The 18,687-nt window shown below is 47.3% G+C and overlaps 1 long non-coding RNA gene across 1 annotated transcript; it reads left to right on the forward strand.

The window, feature by feature from the left end:
- Positions 1-887: 887 nt before the first annotated feature.
- Positions 888-10,607, forward strand: LOC144333762 (uncharacterized). The gene is made up of 3 exons (XR_013402756.1): positions 888-1,108; positions 5,624-5,757; positions 9,550-10,607. It is a non-coding gene; the product is annotated as an uncharacterized LOC144333762 (long non-coding RNA).
- The last annotated feature ends 8,080 nt before the right edge of the window (positions 10,608-18,687 follow it).

Genomic DNA, 18,687 nt, shown 5'->3' on the forward strand with positions numbered 1-18,687 from the left:
CACAGGGAGACCTTCCTAAACCGGGAACTCAGTATTGGTCCCTAAAAGGTTGGGTAATGGCTTTTTCTTGCATCTGGAATCCAAGGGGACCAATCTCTCTGGTTCCCCTGGGTTCCCAGATTCTTCTGGATGTCTTTGTCTTCTAAAATTCTGGGATCCCACGGGAAGGCACATAGTTAAGGACACTCAGAAATGCATACCTTTTAACCCTACTAATCATCCTAAAACGTGTGCTTTCAACAGATCACGTCCTTGATCTGTAACCCTTAGGGGCACCCAGGATCTCCAATGACTGGGAGTGATGGCATTTAAGTCTTTCCACCATGCAGAATTTTCTTCCCTCCCTCCCCATGAATTCTCCTGTAGCCAGCCTGGCCCCTCATCACCCCTTGGATATACTGTATCTTGAATTCTCCAGCCTTTCTGCAGTTGCCTTCCTGGGACATTCATTCCCATGTTCACAATCTAGCCAGCTGTATCCTTTCTCTCTTCAGTTCTAGCATCAGTCAATCAACAAGCATTTATTGAAAGTCCACTATATGCAAGACATGTTCTAGGCCCTGGTAATACATCAGAGACTAAGACAAATACCTGCTCTTAAGGATTTTATATTTTAATGGGAGGAACAGGGTAAACTCATGGCTCATGCCTGTAATCCCAGGACTTTGGGAGGCAAGAAGATCACTTGAGGCCAGGAGTTCAAAACCAGCCTGGGCAGCAAGTGTCTTCTTTTGCCTCTACAAAAGAAAATTAAAAATAACAAAAAGGAAGTTAACTAGAGTATTGTGGTAGAGGGTAAGTGTGTGTGTGTGTGTGCATGTGGGTGAGTCCGTGTGTGTGGTGGGTTGATGGGTGCTGTTTTATTTAGCCAGGGAAGGTCTCTCTGAGGAGGTGGCATTCGAGACCTTGTGGGTGGGAAGGAGGCAGTCATGTGGCGATCTGGGGAAGAGTGCTGCAAGCAGAAGGGAAAGTAAAAACAAAAGCCCTCAGGCAGAAATGTGTTCCTTATGCTTAAGAAACACCATGAAGGCCAATGTGGTTGGAGCAATGTGAGCAAGGAGAATAGAGGGCCTTGGGGACATAGGTAGCTAAGTCCTCATGGATCAAGGTAAGAAGTGTGGCTTTTATTTTATTGCATTGGGGAGCCTTTGGAGGGTTAGAAGGTGGGGAGTGAAGACAACAGTTAACATACTGTTGCAAAAGTCCTGGCAGGAGGAGATTTTAAAAACCAGAGTTGTGGCTATGGAGATGATGAGATGTGATACTGGTTTCTGGGCCAGTTTTGGAGGTGGGAGTAGATAAGCCTTACTGATGATCTGGCGCAGGACTAACTGGGTAGATCGGTGCCTATTTTGCGGGTAGGAGGTGGATCCATAATTGTGTTTGGGCCATGCCAAGACCTATCAGACATCAGGTAAACATGTGCAGACAGCTTTGAGTCTCGAGTTCAGATTTAAATTTGAGAACCAGCCTGTAGGTAGTCTTCAAAGCAGTAGGCCAGAATAATTCCACTTAGGGAGAGAGTCAAAAAGAAGGTAGCAGATGGCTGAGACTGATGCCACTCCAACCTTTAGAGATCTGGTAGGGGAAAACCCAGCAGAGCAGACTGAGGAAGACAGTCCATGAAACTGGAGGAAAACCAGAAGATGGTGATTTCAAGGAACTCAGTAAAGGAAGTGTTTTGAGAAAGAGGATGTATCAGTCAGCTATTGCTAGGTAACAAACAACCACAAAAATCTCAATGGCATAACAGTAAATATTTATTTGACTCACATAGCTGTGGGTCAGTTGGAGGCTGGCTAGATGTGACTGATGTTGGCTGGGCAGCTCTGAGCCGCAATTGGGCTGAGCCTGCTCTGCATACGTGTCCCTCACTCTCCTTGGACCTGCAGGCCAGCTAGGGCACATTTTTCTCCCAAGGTGATAATAGGCACAAAAAAGCAGGTAGAAACATAAAATGCCTCTAAAGGCCTAGGTTTGGAACTGGCACCATGTCACTTCCTCCTACATTCCATTGGCCAAAAGGGGTCATGCAGCCACGCCAAAAGTCAAAGGGCAAGAAAGTACAGTATAGTCTACCTCTAGCAGGAGGGACTGCAAAATCGGATTGAAGGGGACAGGGATAGAGTGAGGCAGGATAAGAAATAGGACCCATAATTCAGTCTTCCACAGAAAGAGTGGTCAAACACATTCAATGCCACTGACAGGCCAGATGAATAGAGGGCAGTGAACTGGCCACCAGTGTGACCTTAAGATGTCAGTCATTGGCATCGTTGATAAGAGCTATTAAAACGGACAGCTAGGGCTAAAAGCCCAGTTGGAGTGGGTGGAAGTGAGAATGAGAAGTGTGGAGGTGGAGATTGTCAGTGTGTAGACAGCTCTTTCAGGAACAGTCACTCTAAAGAGGGGCAGAAAAATGGTACAATAGCAAGAAGGGGATATGAGGCTAAGGCTTTAGAGCTTTTTAAGTCCTGTTTAACTTCCGTGGAAAGGCTCTGCTAGGAAGAAACTGATGAACATAACAGAAAGGGGATAATTGTGCCGGCAAAAGGGGATGGGGCCCAGGGCACAGATGGAGGGCTCGGCCATGGATGGTGGGCAGAGAGAGTGCAGAGCTATAGGCATTCTGGAGGCTTTGGAGGGAGGGAGGAAGATCCGGCAACAGATCATACCTACTTTCTCTATGAAGGATCGTCTGAGGTTGCAGTGAGAATGAAAGAGGAAGGGGAGCTGAGAATATGCAGAGAGAGGAGAAAGTGTGAAATTATTGCACTGCGGGGAGGGAAAAGGAATTTTCTAAGTAACTGTAGTAGGATTGTCCAACAGTTCAAATGCCTGTTTGAAATTTATGGCCAGAAATTTGAAGTGAGTCCATCCAGAGTAGCTGGCCGATTTTCTTTAGTGGTGTTCAATTGCTCGGGGGCAGGTGTGAAGTAAACAGTTTGATTTAACCACAGCTGGGTTTTCGCCCAGTGAATACAATGGAGAGAGACCACAGCAAGGAAGGTAAGAGTGTTTGCCAGGGAGATTTTGTGTGCTGGAGCATGGAGTTTCAGTTCTCAGCTGGCTAAGAAGGAAGGCCTGAGGGGAGAGATGTCATGAGAAAACAGGAGAGTCATGGACTAGAGTCTGAGATGGGAAAATTGCTGAGTCCAAGAACTAAAATAAGTGACCTGGAGGACTGACAGGTGAAGGAATCTCTGGATCTGAGAGTTTAGAGATGGTGTAGACATTCATGGTTCCAAGATCTAAGATATGACCAGGAGGCTGAGGCAGGGCAGGAGGAGTATTCTGCTAGGGCTAAGGATATTAACAGTCTTAGAGACCAGAGTGTTGGGTGGGTCATCAGCATAGATGCTGAAGTCACCAAAAGTGATGATAGGAGAAAGAGCCTGATACTAAAATAATCAAGGGTCGGGGGAAGTGACTAGGAGGGTGACAGATGACTTTAACTAGGAGGGGTGATTGGTGGCTTTTTTAGTTAAATATTTTTAATTTTTAATACTTTTTAGAGTAGTTTCGGATTCACAGAAAAGTTGAGTGGAAAATCCAGAGTTCTATATATCCCCCGTCCTGGGAGCAGTATCCCCCACTATCAACATTCCCCACCAGCATTTGTTACAATTGATGAACCTAAGTGTTATCACTGTTATCACGCAGAGTCCATAGTTTACATTGATGTGAATGCTTTATTCTTACTTTACATTACTTTTGCTGTTGTACATTCTGTAGGTTTGGACAAATGTATTATGACATTTATCCACCATTATAGTATCACATCTAGTAGTTTCACTACACTGAGGCCGGGCTTTTGAAAGAGGAAGGAAAAACTGTTTAGAAACTTCAGTGATGAATGCGGAGGACATCTTCAGGCCTTGAACTACACGGCTGGAGGGAGAAAAGAGCCTCTACTGGAAAGGGCTATAGGGCAGCAGTGTCCTGGGGGCAGGTGGGCTTCTGGAAGAAGACAGTGAGGGTCCTAGTTTTGGAGGAGCTTGAGAGTAGAGGCCTGGAGTAAGATTGGGGAGCGCAGGCAGGGTGTAGGCAGGGTTGGCTGCCGGGTGCTCAGCAGTGTGAGGTGGGGCATGGGTGCTGTGGTGAGTGGGGGCGGCTGGGGCAGGTGGCAGGCCCTGGAGGGAGGTGGCAGGTCGGATACCCTCACATGGCCCTGTTGTGGAAGCTTTCCAGATGACTTTGGGGAAAAACAGACTTCCCTTTCCAGGAACCCGTCTAAATTCGGTTGATCGTGGTTCTCGGGCCTTATTCTCTCCTTCCTGGTGTCTCCAGCGTTCTTTTTCTGTGTGGATTTCTTATTTCCTCAATTAGACGAACGTTTGGGCAGGAACCCCAGCTCTACCATTTTGCACCCGCTCAAATGCAACACAGCACTTGACACATCATGTTTGTTGATTGCGTTGGATACAACTGCGGTCTGGTTTCCCTTCTCGGCCAGGAATCCAAGAATGCACCCTCACCCTGTGGCCGCCTCCCCAGGCCAGCTGCCGCGCTAGTCCCGGGTAACCCGACGCCGGGCCGCTCCCCCTCCCGCCCCGGGGCTGCGGCCGCCAATGGACGCAGCCCCAGCCTCAGCCTGGGCAGTGGGCCTCTCTCTTGGCGCAGCCCCCGCCGGGCTGGAGCGGGGACGCCCGAGGCTAAGGGCCTGCAGGAGCGTGAGCACAACCCGGCTCCCGTTCCAGCCCCTGCTCACCGCCTTCTGCAGGTCCGGGCCCCGGCCCTGCCGAGACACCTCTGCCCACTGCCTCGAGCCCAGGAGGCCAGGCTGCCGCCCCAGGGCGCCCGGGTAGTCGTAGACGGCGGCCTCCAGAGGGCCGTGCCGGGTCTCCTCCCAGCCCGGGAGCCAAGACACTTGGCTCTGGCCCCTCTCCACTGTTTGACCTGCCCAGAGACCTTGGGCGGTCCGAGAGCCTCCGAGCCTCAGTCTTCTCATCTGTAGCTGGGGCTGGGCCCTGCGCACCTCTGAGTGGAGTGATGCAACAAGGGTGAAGGGTGTGAAAGTCTCCCTGTGTTGCCCAGGGGTCAAGGTCAAACCCAAGACACAGTGGCCGCCCGCAGCTGCCCCGCCCGCAGCAGCTGCAGAACCGCATGTCCTCCTGCCACCATCCAGGGAACTCCCTAGCTCCAGAGGAGGAGCCTAACAAGGGCACTTGGCTTTCCTCCACGTCCCCGGCACGAGGCGTTTCCTGCAGCTCCTCACTTTTAATGTAGAAATCAGCTCCGGGTTTCAGCAACCCTGAGAGAGGAGTCTGCAAATAGATGCTGGGCCAGCAGGAAGGTGCACAGGCGGGACACCTCTCAGCTGCCTGTTTCATCTCCCGTACACGATACTCGCTAGCGTGTAAGAAGTGTGCCAGAGGAAGCACGCACTGACAATGCCTATTTTCTCCCCAAATGGTTACAAATGCACATTTTTGAGTGACCTTCTACAGGCTACAAATACTGATGTATTTATCTGTACTTTGGGTCATGGTACCCAAAAGAAAAGCAAAGGAGAGCTCAGAAAATACATTCTAGTCTCAAAGAGGAAGGAAGAAAAGAGAGGATGTCTTTGTCCGTCTGCATTCTGTTAACATTCACAGCCTTCCCTCACCCCCCATGATGGCAGGGCACGAGTCACCTATGATGATGAGGACATATGAAGTTCCCTGAGTTCTTACCTTCTGTGTCCATGTCCTGAACAGAATCCCAAGTTGGCTCCCGGAACCCGCAGCCTTGGCTCACACCAACAATGTCATAGAGGTAAACTGATCTCGCTTCCCTGAGCTCGGACTTCAGCGCCTGGCAGCCCTCTCACGTCCTCACCCTGGATGAATCCAACAGCAGGAAGTGACTGGGGAGTCCCTGAGCAGACAGAGGGAGAGGCACCCACTGGCCCAAGCATGATGTTCTTATGAATTCTTTTGGTTCCAGACCTTTTTGGCATTGCCAAGCCCTATAGGAAAGATCAGAGCAGCTGGAAATTTCTAGCAGGAAAGTGCCAGGTTCTGAGCAGGTCCCAGTCTGACTTAGAAACAGTTAGGGGCTGGGGCTGTTGGCGGTTGGCATTCTTGTCTTTGCTTGGTCTCACAGACAGGCAGGAATTGCTTGCTCTTGGAAGGGAATGCCACGCCTGACGCTGGGCTAGAGCCGAAGTAAACCCAGGACACGGGGCTGGGGACGAAAATTAGAAGCCTCACTTCCACCCCAGCACCAAGGCAGCAACACAAAGGGCCTCCTCTGCTGGCCAAGCAGGAGGGGACGGGCTGCCCAGGGAGGGCTGAGACTGTCACCCAGTGTAGGGCCAGGCAGCTGCAAATGAAACACAGGCCCAGAAGGCTCAGACAAGCATTCAGTCTTTCCCAGAGCCAAGAAATCCTGGCTAGAAACTTGACTACAGAGCGAGGAAAGGCACCGGGAAATACTTGAAACCAGGCGAGACCCCTGGTAATGCTGGACTTCTGACAAGCAAGGAGTTAAGCCAAGTGCTTTTTCCCGCCTGGCCCAAACACAAAAGCTGAGCTGGCCAGAGAGGTCCCAGGGGAGGTGGGAGAGCAGCTTGGGAGCGACCCAGCAGGAAGAGGAAAGCAGGCAGCAGAGTGATTTTTACCCTGCTCAGACCCCAGAGTTCTTGCACCACCAGTCTGCAGAGCAAGAGCCCTCACTGTTTTCACACCCACAGCAAAGGCCCCTCCAGCCTCTGGAGGCTCACACAAGGGGGCTATGGAAATGCCAGTGTGGCAGCGTGGGATCACCAACACCTCAGTGGCCAGCCTGCACGGTGCCTGAGCCAGCTTCCCGGTGAGGAAGGGGAGTTTGCAGGGAAACTGTTTGCAGAAAAGCTGTTCCTACTGTGGAGGGACTGACCTTGGCCCCTGGAGCAAACTCAGTCCTTAACCACGTGCTCAGGCTACTTTATTTTAAATGAATTTGCACAGTAGCATGTTATGAGTGAAATTCATAAACCTAAAAAGGAATAGTCTTCTATTCATGCTGCTAATGTGTGGAGGGGGGTTACTTTTTTAAAGTTTTGATATTAAAAGATAAATCATCCTGTGTTGAGGATTGGATTTTGCAACTGAATTCTCTTTATCCTTTGCTAGATCTTGAGAAAAAAAGAATAAAAAGAAATATGCTGAAGTACGATGACTTAAAAAAAACTCTCAATATAAAAGTAGAACATGCTCTATAAAAAGAAATTCAGACAAAAACATATAAAGAAGGGAACAAAAATCACCTGTCACCACACCACCAGTGATAGCCCTGAGAGCATGTTTGTGTATTTTCCCCATACTATTTTTTGTGCATACAGACATATGTTTTTATGGGAGATAAAATCGTTAACATGGTCATGCTCTCAGCATTCTTCCTGCCCCTGCCTACTGAAGAAAATCCTGAATTTGCCTATTTGGTTTCCTGCACTTCTCTCTTCTAAGGAGAGGAACAATTATTACTTGCTGAGAGGAGCTAAGCTGATCTGCACCATGAAGGAATGGAATGGGCTAAGGAAGATGTCCAGACAGGGAAAAGCCTTATGGAAGGGAATTCAACAGAGTTTTCAGAGATTAGCACATTTAAAGCTCTCTAGATAATCAGGTGTGGAGGAAGGGGCTTCTCAGATGAGCTAATATGGCTATGACCCAGAGTCTTTTTAATGTTCTTCCAAATATGTGATCAAATAATGCAATTTATTTTGTATTAATTTTGAGCACTAAACTGTGCATTAAGTCTATAGAGAGATTGAACCCTCCCCTCTGATTTACAAGAATTATGTTTTTAAAAGATGGGGTCATACTATATTTATGTTTTCTTAAAAAACTTTTTTAATTTTAATTTTAAATTAATTAATTTATTTTTGACACAGAGTCTCGCTCTGTCGCCCAGGCAGGAGTGCAGTGGCTCAATCTCAGCTCACTGCAACTCCCGCCCCCTGGGTTCAAGTGATTCTCCTGCCTCAGCCTCCCAAGTAGCTGGGACTATAGGCCCATGCCACCACACCCAGCTAATTTTTCTATTTTTAGTAGAGACAGGGTTGCACCATGTTGGTCAAGCTGGTCTCGAACTCCTGACCTCAAGTAATCCACCTACTTCGGCCTCCCAAAGTGCTGGGATTACAGGTGTGAGCCACCCCCTACCCTTTAAAAAATTTTTTAAATTCACCACTATACTAATGAGGATATATTTGGTACTTACATGATCTTAAAAAAAAAAAAAAAAAAACAAATCTCATGGTCAATAAATGCAGAAATGAATTATCCTTTGAAACAGCTGCATGGCTGACCTTCATTTGTCTTCATCATAATTTAACCCCCCAAAATTAATTAAATTAATTAAATTAACCGATTTTTGTCATTGCTGTTGTTTGTTTGTTTTTAGATAGAGTCTCACTCTGTTTCCTAGGCTAGAGTGCCGTGCTGTAGCCTCAAACTCCTGGACTCAAACAGTCCTCCCACTTCAGCCTCCTAAATAGCTGTGACTACAGGTGCACACCACTACATCTGGCTTTTTTTTTTTTTTTTTTTTTTTTTAAGATGGAGTCTCACTCTGTCACCCAGGCTAGAGTGCAGTGGCATGATCTCAGCTCACTGCACCCTCCATCTTTCAGGTTTAAGAAATTCTCCTGCCTCAGCCTCCAGAGTAGCTGGGATTACAGATGTGTGCCACTGTGTCCAGCTAATTTTTGTATTTTTAGTAGAGAGGGTGTTTCACCATGTTGGCCAGGCTGGTCTCGAACTCCTGACCTCAGGTGATCTATCTGCCTCAGCCTCCCAAAGTGCTGGGGTTATAGGCCTGAGCCACCATGGCCGGCCACATCTGGCTGGTTTTAAATTTTTGTAGAGATAGTATCTCACTATGTTGTCCAGCCTGGCCCCAAACTCCTAGCCCAAACAATCCTCCCACTTCAGCCTCCCAAAGTTTTAGGATTATAGGTGTGAGCCACTGCACCTTGCAACCCCTCCCCTGTTGATGCCCACTTATGTTGTTTCCAAGTTGATAAACGGTTACCTAAGGTCATCCTTATGTGCATACGTCTTTGAATCTTGCTGAACTTTTCTTTAGAACATATTCCTAAAAGCATCCATGCAGAGTTAAAGGATAAGAACAATCAGAATTCAGTTCAGTGCCAAGTTGCTCTCTGGAAAACAAAATTAACACGATGGCCTCCAGGGTTGGGTTTCTCCTCCTGAGTGTAGTTGTGCTGCCCAGGAAGGTCTGAGTGGGCAGAGTTGCTTAGGGAAGGAGTGGAGCCTTCGCACACAGTAGGGAAAGAAGGGAGGCTCTTCCTGGATGGAGGGCAAGAAAGGCCAGCGAAGGCCCTATGGAGGATTCATTTTGCTACCCAGCATTCTTTCCTCTGCCTGGCAATCACCTTTCCTCATTCCATAGAGACCATTCTGTCCATAAGGTTTGGGTGGCGTTGACCTCACACTTTGCCTCTCACCTCCAGCGTGGGCTAACCGTGAGGGTGACCACGTAGTTTGAGCCAGATGAGTCAGAAGACTCCATACCCTGGAGTCCCTGGTGATTGGACCAACGATGTGTCTATATCCGCAGGTCCACGTGACCCATTCCAGGAAGCAGCTTCCTCTCTTCTTTACTCAGCCTCATGTGACACCAGAATTGGCAGTGTCCCTCTCCTCCCACACACAAGGGCTGCTGAGATGGAGACGAAACCTTGACAACATTGCTGAACCTCAGGATACAGTCGTGTCTGAAGTCAGCAGGATTCATACTGGACTTTGCAGTTACATGAGAGCCCATATACTTCTTCCCCCCTGCCAAATTTTCATTCGATTTTATTTCTTATGTATTGAAAAAGAAAAAAGAGCCAGGCACTGGGGTACATGTCAGCAGTTTCTGTGACTGGGGGTGGGAAGTGGAGTTTTGGGGAGAGGGTGGCTGAGGTGGGAGGATTGCTTGAGCCCAGCCTGGGCAACGTAGTGAGACCTCGTCTCAAAAAAAAAAAAAAAAAAGCATTGGATTTTTTTCTTTTTTCTTTTTTCTTTTTCTTTTCTTTTCTTTCTTTTTTTTTTTTTTGAGATGGAGTATCACTCTGTCACCAAGGCTGGAGTGCAGTGGCGTGATCTTGGCTCACTTCAACCTCCACCTCCTGGGTTCAAGTAATTCTCCTGCCTCAGCCTCCCAAATATCTGGGATTACAGGCACCTGCCACCACGCTCAGCTAATTTTTTTATTTTAGTAGAGATGGGGTTTCACCCTGTTGGTCAAGCTAGTCTGGAACTCCTGACCTCAAGTGATCCGCCCTCCTGGGCCTCCCAAAGTGCTGGGATCACAGGCGTGAGCCACCGTACCTGGTTGGATTTTTTTCTTTTTATTCACATAACACAAAATTAATCATTAACCATTAACCATTTTAAAGTGTGCAGTTCAGTGGCACTTACATTCACAAGTCTGTGCAACCAGCACCTCTATCCAGTTGAAGATCTTTTCATCATCCCAAAAGGAAACACCATACTCATTAAGCAATCACTTCCTCTTTCCCTCTCCCATCAACTCCTGGCAACCACTAGTCTGCTTTCTGTCTCTACGGCTGTACTTCTGGAAGATGGCTTTACCAAGTCTGAAAATTTCATATAAATGGAGTCATACAATATGTGACCTTTTGTGTCTGGATTCTTTCACTTAGCATAATGTTTTCAGGCTTCGTTAACATTGTAGAATGTTTAAGTACATCATTATTTCTTGGGGCTGAATACTATTCCACTGCATAGATACACCACTTTTTGTTTACCTATTCATTAGCTGATGAGCATTTGGGTTGTTTCTACCTTTGGCTATTATGAATAATGCCACTATCAACATTCATGTACAAGAATTTGAATACCTGTTTTCAATTTTTTGGGGTATAGACCTAGATGTGGAATTCCTGGATCATTTGGTAACTCTGTGTCCATACCTCCCTTTTCTAGTGTAAGCCAGAGTGCAGCATGGTTCTGTCCTGGGCATACAAAGGAGTCCTGACTTCCTCAGGCCTTGAAAGAGGAACCAGCCAGGCATGGTGACTCTCCTCTGTAATCTTAACACTTTGGGAGGCTGAGGCAGGAGGATTGCCCAAGCCTAGGAATTCAAGACCAGCCAGGGCAACATAGCGAACCCTGTCTCTACCAAAAATAAAAAATAGGCATGGTGGTGTGCACTTGTAGTCCCAGCTACTCAGGTGGCTGAGGCAAGAGGATTGCTTGAGCCTGGGAGGTTGAGGCTGCAGTGAGCCATAATCGCACCATCGCACTCCAGCCCAGGTGACAGAGCAAGACTCTGCCTCAAAACAAAACAAAGAGGAAGCAGCATGGCCAAAGTGGGGAGCAGTGAAGAAAGTGCTCTGCCCAGAGAGAGTGTGAAGGCTCAAGATACGGGAAGCAGAGCAGGGAGGAAGCACTTTCTCTAGTGGGAGTGAGTGGCATATGAGAAGGCAGTGTTTTCTGAACAGGTAGCAGGGCCGTATTGTCCAGAAGACCCAGGGAGAAGAGAGCAGTTATTTGGCAACCCAGTCTGTGGAAGGAAATGTCCCTCTCCTTCCTCTTTTTCTTCCTCCCCCCTTCTTGCCTGTGCAGAGATGACCTGCTGGGGAGTAGCCGGGTGGAAAAGAGCACGTTGGTGTTTTTAAGTCAAAGGTTTTGTTCATTCTGTGCCTCTCACAGCCCTGCCAGGGATTTCTCCATTCTGGTGAGCTGCAGGTCAGAACTCAGGGCTGCATTTGAGGATGGTCTGCTGTCTTCAGCTATGTCTGCTCTGCCTGGTGGAGGCTCCCCCTTTTCTAAGCTGGGTCAGGGCCTTCCGGGTGCAGTGAAGGCCCTGACCCAGCTTAGAAAAGAAATGGTTGGGGTTTCTGCTCCTGTTTCCTCATCCCCACTGCCCATCACTCTTTGCACCCCTGATGTTAGTAGTTCATTTTGGGGAGATCAAACCAGGACAATTGAAATCCATGTTTTTGCTCACTCTAACTGAGCACAGTTCTCTTCAAGGTCAGGGTTACATCCTCTCCGTGGAACGCACTATAGTGGAGACTGGTTCTATTCAATTCTCTTCATGTTGAGTGCCTTTTGTGTGTGTCACGCTGGGCCAGGTCCTGAGCAATGGGGGAATAGGAGATGGGCAAGGACATAGGGTTGCAGGCACTAGAAAGAAGCTAAGGAAGGAGATGTCCTGTGCTATGCTGTAAACAGTTCGGATTGTGTGTGTTGGCAGTGGGGGGCGGGGGGGGGGTGGGGAGGGGAGGGGCAGGGGAGTGGGGAAAGGAGGGTTGGGGTAGTGGGATTTTTTTTTTTAATTATACTTTAAGTTCTAGGGTACATGTGCACAATGTGCAGGTTTGTTACATATGTATGCAGGTGCCAAGTTGGTGTGCTTCACCCATTAACTTGTCGTCTACTTTAGGTATATCTCCTAATGCTATCCCTCCCCCTTCCCCCTCCCCACAATAGGCCCCGATGTGTGATGTTCTCCTTCCTGTGTCCAAGTGATCTCATTGTTCAATTCCCACCTATGAGTGAGAACATGTGGTGTTTGGTTTTCTGTTCTTGAGATAGTTTGCAGAGAATGATGGTTTCTAGCTGCATCCATGTCCCTACAAAGGACATAAACTCATCCTTTTTTATGGCTGCATAGTATTCCATGGTGTATATGTGCCACATTTTCTTAATCCAGTCTGTCAATAATGGACATTTGGGTTGGTTCCAAGTCTTTGCTATTGTGAATGGTGCCGCAATAAACATACATGTGCATGTGTCTTTATAGCAGCATGATTTATAATCCTTTGGGTATATACCCAGTAATGGGATGTCTGGATCAAATGGTATTTCTAGTTCTAGATCCTTGAGGAATCACCACACTGTCTTCCACAATGGTTGAACTAGTTTACAGTCCCACCAACAGTGTAAAAGTGTTCCTATTTCTCCACATCCTCTCCAGCACCTGTTGTTTCCTGATTTTTTAATGATTGCCATTCTAACTGGCAATCATTAAATTTTTTAGAGAGTTTCACTATGTTGCCCAGGACTCAAACTCATGGGCTCCAGTGGTCCTCCCACTTCAGCTTCCCAAGTAGCTGGGATTACAGGTGTGCACCACCACACCTGGCTGTAAACACACACCTAGTGTTAATAGTTAGGACCACCTTGCTCCTGGGTTGCGTATAACATGATGGACTAAGGATCATCGGGCCACGTTATAAAGCTTCCTTCAAAATGAGAAGTTTCACACCAAGTGAAGTGTGCTTCAGAAGCCAGCAGTCTCAGGAGGAGATGCCTGGGCTGGCAAACTTTGCTCACAGATGACCTCAAGTGCTCAGGTAACACACATCAAAATGAGAGTTATGAGGCTATAGCTCTAACACAGTTCTCATAGCTGGGAATTGACTGAGCACTGTCTTCTTTTTTTCTTTTTTTTTTTTTGAGACGGAGTCTTGCTGTGTTGCCCGGGCTGGAGTGCAGTGGTGCTATCTTGGCTCACTGCAATCTTTACCTCCCAGGTTCAAGCAATTCTCCTTTTCTGTCTCCTGGGTCGCTGGAATTACAGGCACCTGCCACTATGCTATTTTTTGTATTTTTAGTAGAGACTGGGTTTCACGATGTTGGCCAGGCTGGTCTCAAATTTCTGACCTCAGGTGATCCACCCACCTCAGCCTCCCAAAGTGCTGGGATTATAGGCGTGAGCCACTGTGCCCAGCCAACTGAGCACCTACATTAGGAAAAGCTGGTCTCAGCCACAGGTTCAATTGGGTCTGGCCCATGTTGCCAGAGGGTGGAAGCTTTAGCCCTTCCCATGAAAATGAGGCAAAAACCTCTGCAGTATTTCCCAGCAAAACAAGTTGTCTTCCCTGTGGGTGTGGGGCACATGCAGCTGTGTTTCATCAGCTAATGTGAGCTTGTGACCAAGAAGTCCCCACCCCTCTCTCCACTGAGTACCTGAGATTCTGGGAAATGAGCTCTATTTTAAGCCTCTGGGTTTTCCTTGTCATTAGGAGCACAGAGCTCCTTGGAAATAGGTAGCCACAGGGGAGCTAAAAAAGGGGAAGATGAAGTGAGACCCACGCAGCCCCAAGTCTTCAACTTGAAGACGCTGGAATCCTTCATCAGAAATCCTCTCATCAGTCGCCCTTGGAGACATTAACTGTCTTTGGGTAGGGGCTGCTCTCAGTGATGGAATAGTTAACGGAGCTGAGCTCCTTCCCTGTAAGAAGTTTGATACAAAACACGTCAAGAGTGTTTTAACACTTCTCTATTTCTTCAGCCAACCGCAGTGGCTCAAACCTGTAATCCCAGCACATAGGGAGGCCACGGCAGGCAGATGACTTGAGGTCAGGAGTTCGAGACCAGCCTGGCCAATATGGTGAAACCCTGTGCCTACTAAAAATACAGCAATTAGCCAGGAGTGGTGGCAGGTGTCTGTAATCCCAGCTACTCGAGAGGCTGAGGCAGGAGAATCATTTGAACCCAGGAGGCAGAGGTTGCAGTGAGCGGAGATCGCACCATTGCACTCCAGCCTGGGTGACCAGAGCAAAACTCTGTCTCAAAAAACAAAAACAAAACAAAACAAAAACTGTATTTTTTGTTGTTTGCTCCTTTCTTTTTTGATTTTGCTGTGTCGAAACAGATATTCAGCACCATCTACCTCTCAACAGCGATAAAGGGAAATAGTTGAGAAATGACCACTTTCCAATTTTCCTACATCCCTTGGGAAAAGAAAGGCCATGACACTTGGGTTCAGATTTTTTAAGGCCTGAGTGTTGACTAGCCTTCCTTCCTCTAGCCAAAGCCCACAGGTAGTAAACAAATTCAGTCAATTGGTTTCTTACAAGCCTTCCTTAAGCATTTCATGAAGGATGCTGTTTGGATTAACGGCTAATATTGACTTCCAGTTCCCAAAGGAAATTGAACATTTCCATGCACTTCCCAAAGGGTAAATAAAGAAACCCATGTTGAAAAGTTAAATCTGGATTTCTGAGAAATAACCATAGTTTGTGTGGGAGGGTGTCCTTGACCTCCACTCTAGTGCTCCTTGAGGGGACAATGTCAGTGCCGTAGCTGAAGGATAAATGGTGTGTGAATGAGGTGCGCTCAGCAGCAACTTCAGACAAGGCTGGCAGTGAGATACAAGCAAAAATGAAATCAAAGTAAAATACTGCCAATGCTTCTATTGCCATTTGTATCATATTACCCTTAATGATTTGTAATTTACATTTATAGTTATTATCTTTTGGCAGGCACCTTGACTTTAAGTGTGTGTTACACCAAGGGTTATGGCAAACTGTGTCTGCAGCCCACAGTAAAATCCAGAGTGAGGCTACCCACACTGGAGTGCAGCTCTCCAGGTAGATAGTGCCACCAGCCTAAAGTCACACCTTCTTCCCTGGTGTGAGGTTGCCCTAGGTTGGCACTTATCATGCTCACTGCTTTGGTGACTGTCATCCTGCCCAGGGCTTTAAGCAACCACCTTCCACAGACTCCCCCATTTCATACTACAGAGAAAGCATCTAGTGTCTTGCCTTCCCTCCCTCAGTGCCCTAGGACTGCCTGGTGAGTGGCACGAAAGGATCCTCCCTTAGTTCCTGATATCTAGGAACCTACATATGCTTAAAAACAGCAAGATACCTCCCCAGATTGAATCTCTGCAGGCTGAAAAGTTGGATGGATTCCAACTAGAGCACCACCTCCCTAATCCTACACACTTTTAAGGGACTAGAGACTGAGGAATGTTCAGGGATTATCACAGAACATTCTGGTCCTTTTGTTGGAGACTGAAAGCTCTTTAGAGCAATTGAGTACACAGAAATTCAGCCGGAATGGAAGCACAAGCAGAAGCAGACCAAGCTCCTTCTCCCCTGAACACACACTCTGCACACCAACAGGTACGAATATAGCTAAAAGAAATGATTATTACATAAGTTCCTAGCCAGTGTCCAGCACAGAGTAAGTCTATCAGTTAGCTCTTCCTGTTTAACAAATCTTCCCTAAACTTAGTGGCTCAAAACAACCATCCTTTAGCTTGTGATTCTGCAGTGTGGCGTATTTCTGCCATCTTGCCCATGCTCAGAGGCCAGCTGCCTGGTTGGCTGGGGCCTGGCTGGACTAGGACAGCCTCAGCTGGGGCAGCTTCTCTGTGTTTCTCATTCTCCAGCAGGCTAGCTCGGGCTTGTTCACACAAGTTTCCAGAGAGAGAAATAGACAAGAGCATCAGAAGTGTACAAACAAGGTCCACTGCATTCTAGTGGCCAGAGCGAGCCCCTAGAGCAGCCCCAGTCAAAGTAACGGAGAGGTAGTCTGCTCCTCTCGATGGAGGAGGGACACAGAGTCATTTAGCTCAGGGGTAAACATATAGACACAGTGAAGGATTGTGGGCATTTTTATAATTTACCACTGTAGCTACCAATAAGTTCTGTGTTTATAGTTTTTCAGCCATTTCCAAAAGGAATTATATTGATGTGTTAGTTGACAAGCCTAGAATGAAAAGATAGATGGGAAAAGACCATCAGACAGGTAAAGAAGATTGTCAAAGACCAACACCTTTGTTAATGCGCTTGATCCCCCAACAGCCAGTCCCTCAAAGGGTCTCTCCCCTGACCCAGCCCTCCTCCTCCCTCCCCTTAAGGTGAGATCCTTGCTGGGCCTCAGCCCAGGGCTTACGTCCTGCCCTCAGGACATGAGCATCTGGTTGAGACTGTCTCCATCTTCTGGCCTGGCAACTTTGGTCCCTTGTGAGCTACTCAACTTCTTGATAGAGTCATTTCGGAGTCTCTGGGAAGAATTGAAGCTCTGCTTCGAGAGTTGGGGGGGGGGCTCCCCTGGTCTGGAATGTTCCTTTCCCTCTTATTTGGAAGTTAGAAAGTGGCTAGTAACATGGCCGGCGCCTGTGGGATCATCCTCTTCCTCAAGGTGGCTGGATATGTGGAGACAAGCACGAAGAAGCCCAGGCTCTGTCATGACATTGCTGACTGGCTTCTGTCACATTTTCAGGTGAGGCAAATCTGTGTAGTGATTTCCCATCAGGAATAGGAATGGCATCCCCTCCTCCCTCTGATTGCACTACAAATGCCATCACACACGCAAAGCACTCACGAGAACTCCATTGCTCTATCTCTTCAGCAGAGCAGACACCCTTGGCTTCTCGTCTTCACTCACACAACCCCCTTTTCCACTCGCATCTTCTAGCTAGAGGTGAGCATGTGACACCACACAGACTGTGAGAAATAGGCAAGTTCAGCCTAGTGACACTTCTGGAAAAGCTTGTTTTCCTGATTTTTAAAAAAGGAGTGGGGGGACTGGCATGCCTTTTGTTCTTTCTCCCTCCTCCTGCCTGGAACATGGAAGTGAGACCAGGAAGTACAGCAGCTGTCTTGTGACCATGAGGACTAAAGTCCTGCATGGAGGATGGTAGAGTAAAATGAAAGAAGCAGCCTGGATGCCTGATGAGCAGCTGCGCCAGCCCCAGGGTCATGCAAATCAGTGTCAATCATTGTGGTTCTGGTTTTCTCCTATTTGTAGCCAAATAAATTCCTTACTGATACAGACAGCGTCTTTGTTGGTTCCAAAGAAAAGTGGATTCACAGAAATATAACTGAAAGAACCATGAATTTCTAAAGAAGTCCTAGAAATAGATCAGTTAGAGAAGTTGTCCATTTCAGGCAGGAGTTTCTACTGTAAGTTGCTTGGATGGAAAATAAATCAGTGTTAAGGAGGTGGGAAGGCCATCACTTGAATCATATTACTATATCTTATTAAATCTCAGATGCCATCAGTTGTAAGGTAGAGCATTATTTTACATATCACTATGAAAGAAGAAAATGCTCTCAAGACATATCACTGATTGTCAGATGCATGCACCTTGATTTCAGAGATTTTAAAATGTGAAAAAAGGAGGGACATCTTAGGATCAGTGAAATATGGCACATATTTATTCGCTTCCCGCCTGCTGTCCCCATTAGACCAGAGACACTGTCTGCCATGCTCTCTGCCAAGTCCTCTGTACCTAGAATTGGGCCTGGCATAGAGCGGGCTCCATAAATATGGGTTAATTAATAAGTTAACTAATAAGTTCTAGTCCTTGCTTTTCCAATAACTTCCCATGCTACCCTGGCTGGAGAAAGTATTTCCCTTTCTCTGTACCTCATTTCTCCATAATCTAGTTCAACTGACCCTCCCCAGCACAGAAGAAACAAAAAGCCCCAAATACATGCAAAGCGGACCTACACTCTGCATCACCATGGCGACGCCTCCCAGGGTCCCAGAGGGCAGGGAGGCCTCATCTTCCACCATCCCTAGAAATCTCTCTTTCCCCAGAGCCCAACTCCTTCTAAAGCTCTGTGGTTAACCCTTTCCAGTCAAGCCTTTTCCAACACTCTGTTTGTGCTCCCTAAAATGGACTGCTAAATGTGCTCCCTACAAATGGACTAGGGCCAAGGAATTATGCAAGATCCTTCAAACAAAGAGATGGTATTTTGTAACTTCCCTGAGTTTCTCCAGGAAGATGAAATGCACAACATATTTTAAAATAATATCAACTTACATCTGTCAAAGAGGTAGTCTTGTCTGACCAAAGCCCTTGAGCTGGTGAGGGGCGGGGTTCCAGGTGCCCCTTCTGCTGCCTAGCACTGTATTCAGAAGTAATAAAGATGATGGCTTTCATGTAATGAGTGACGAACCCTTTGCATATATTCCTTCATTGAGTCTTCAACAG

This window comes from Macaca mulatta, chromosome 13, assembly GCF_049350105.2.
Source record: "Macaca mulatta isolate MMU2019108-1 chromosome 13, T2T-MMU8v2.0, whole genome shotgun sequence".
NCBI lineage: Eukaryota > Metazoa > Chordata > Mammalia > Primates > Cercopithecidae > Macaca > Macaca mulatta.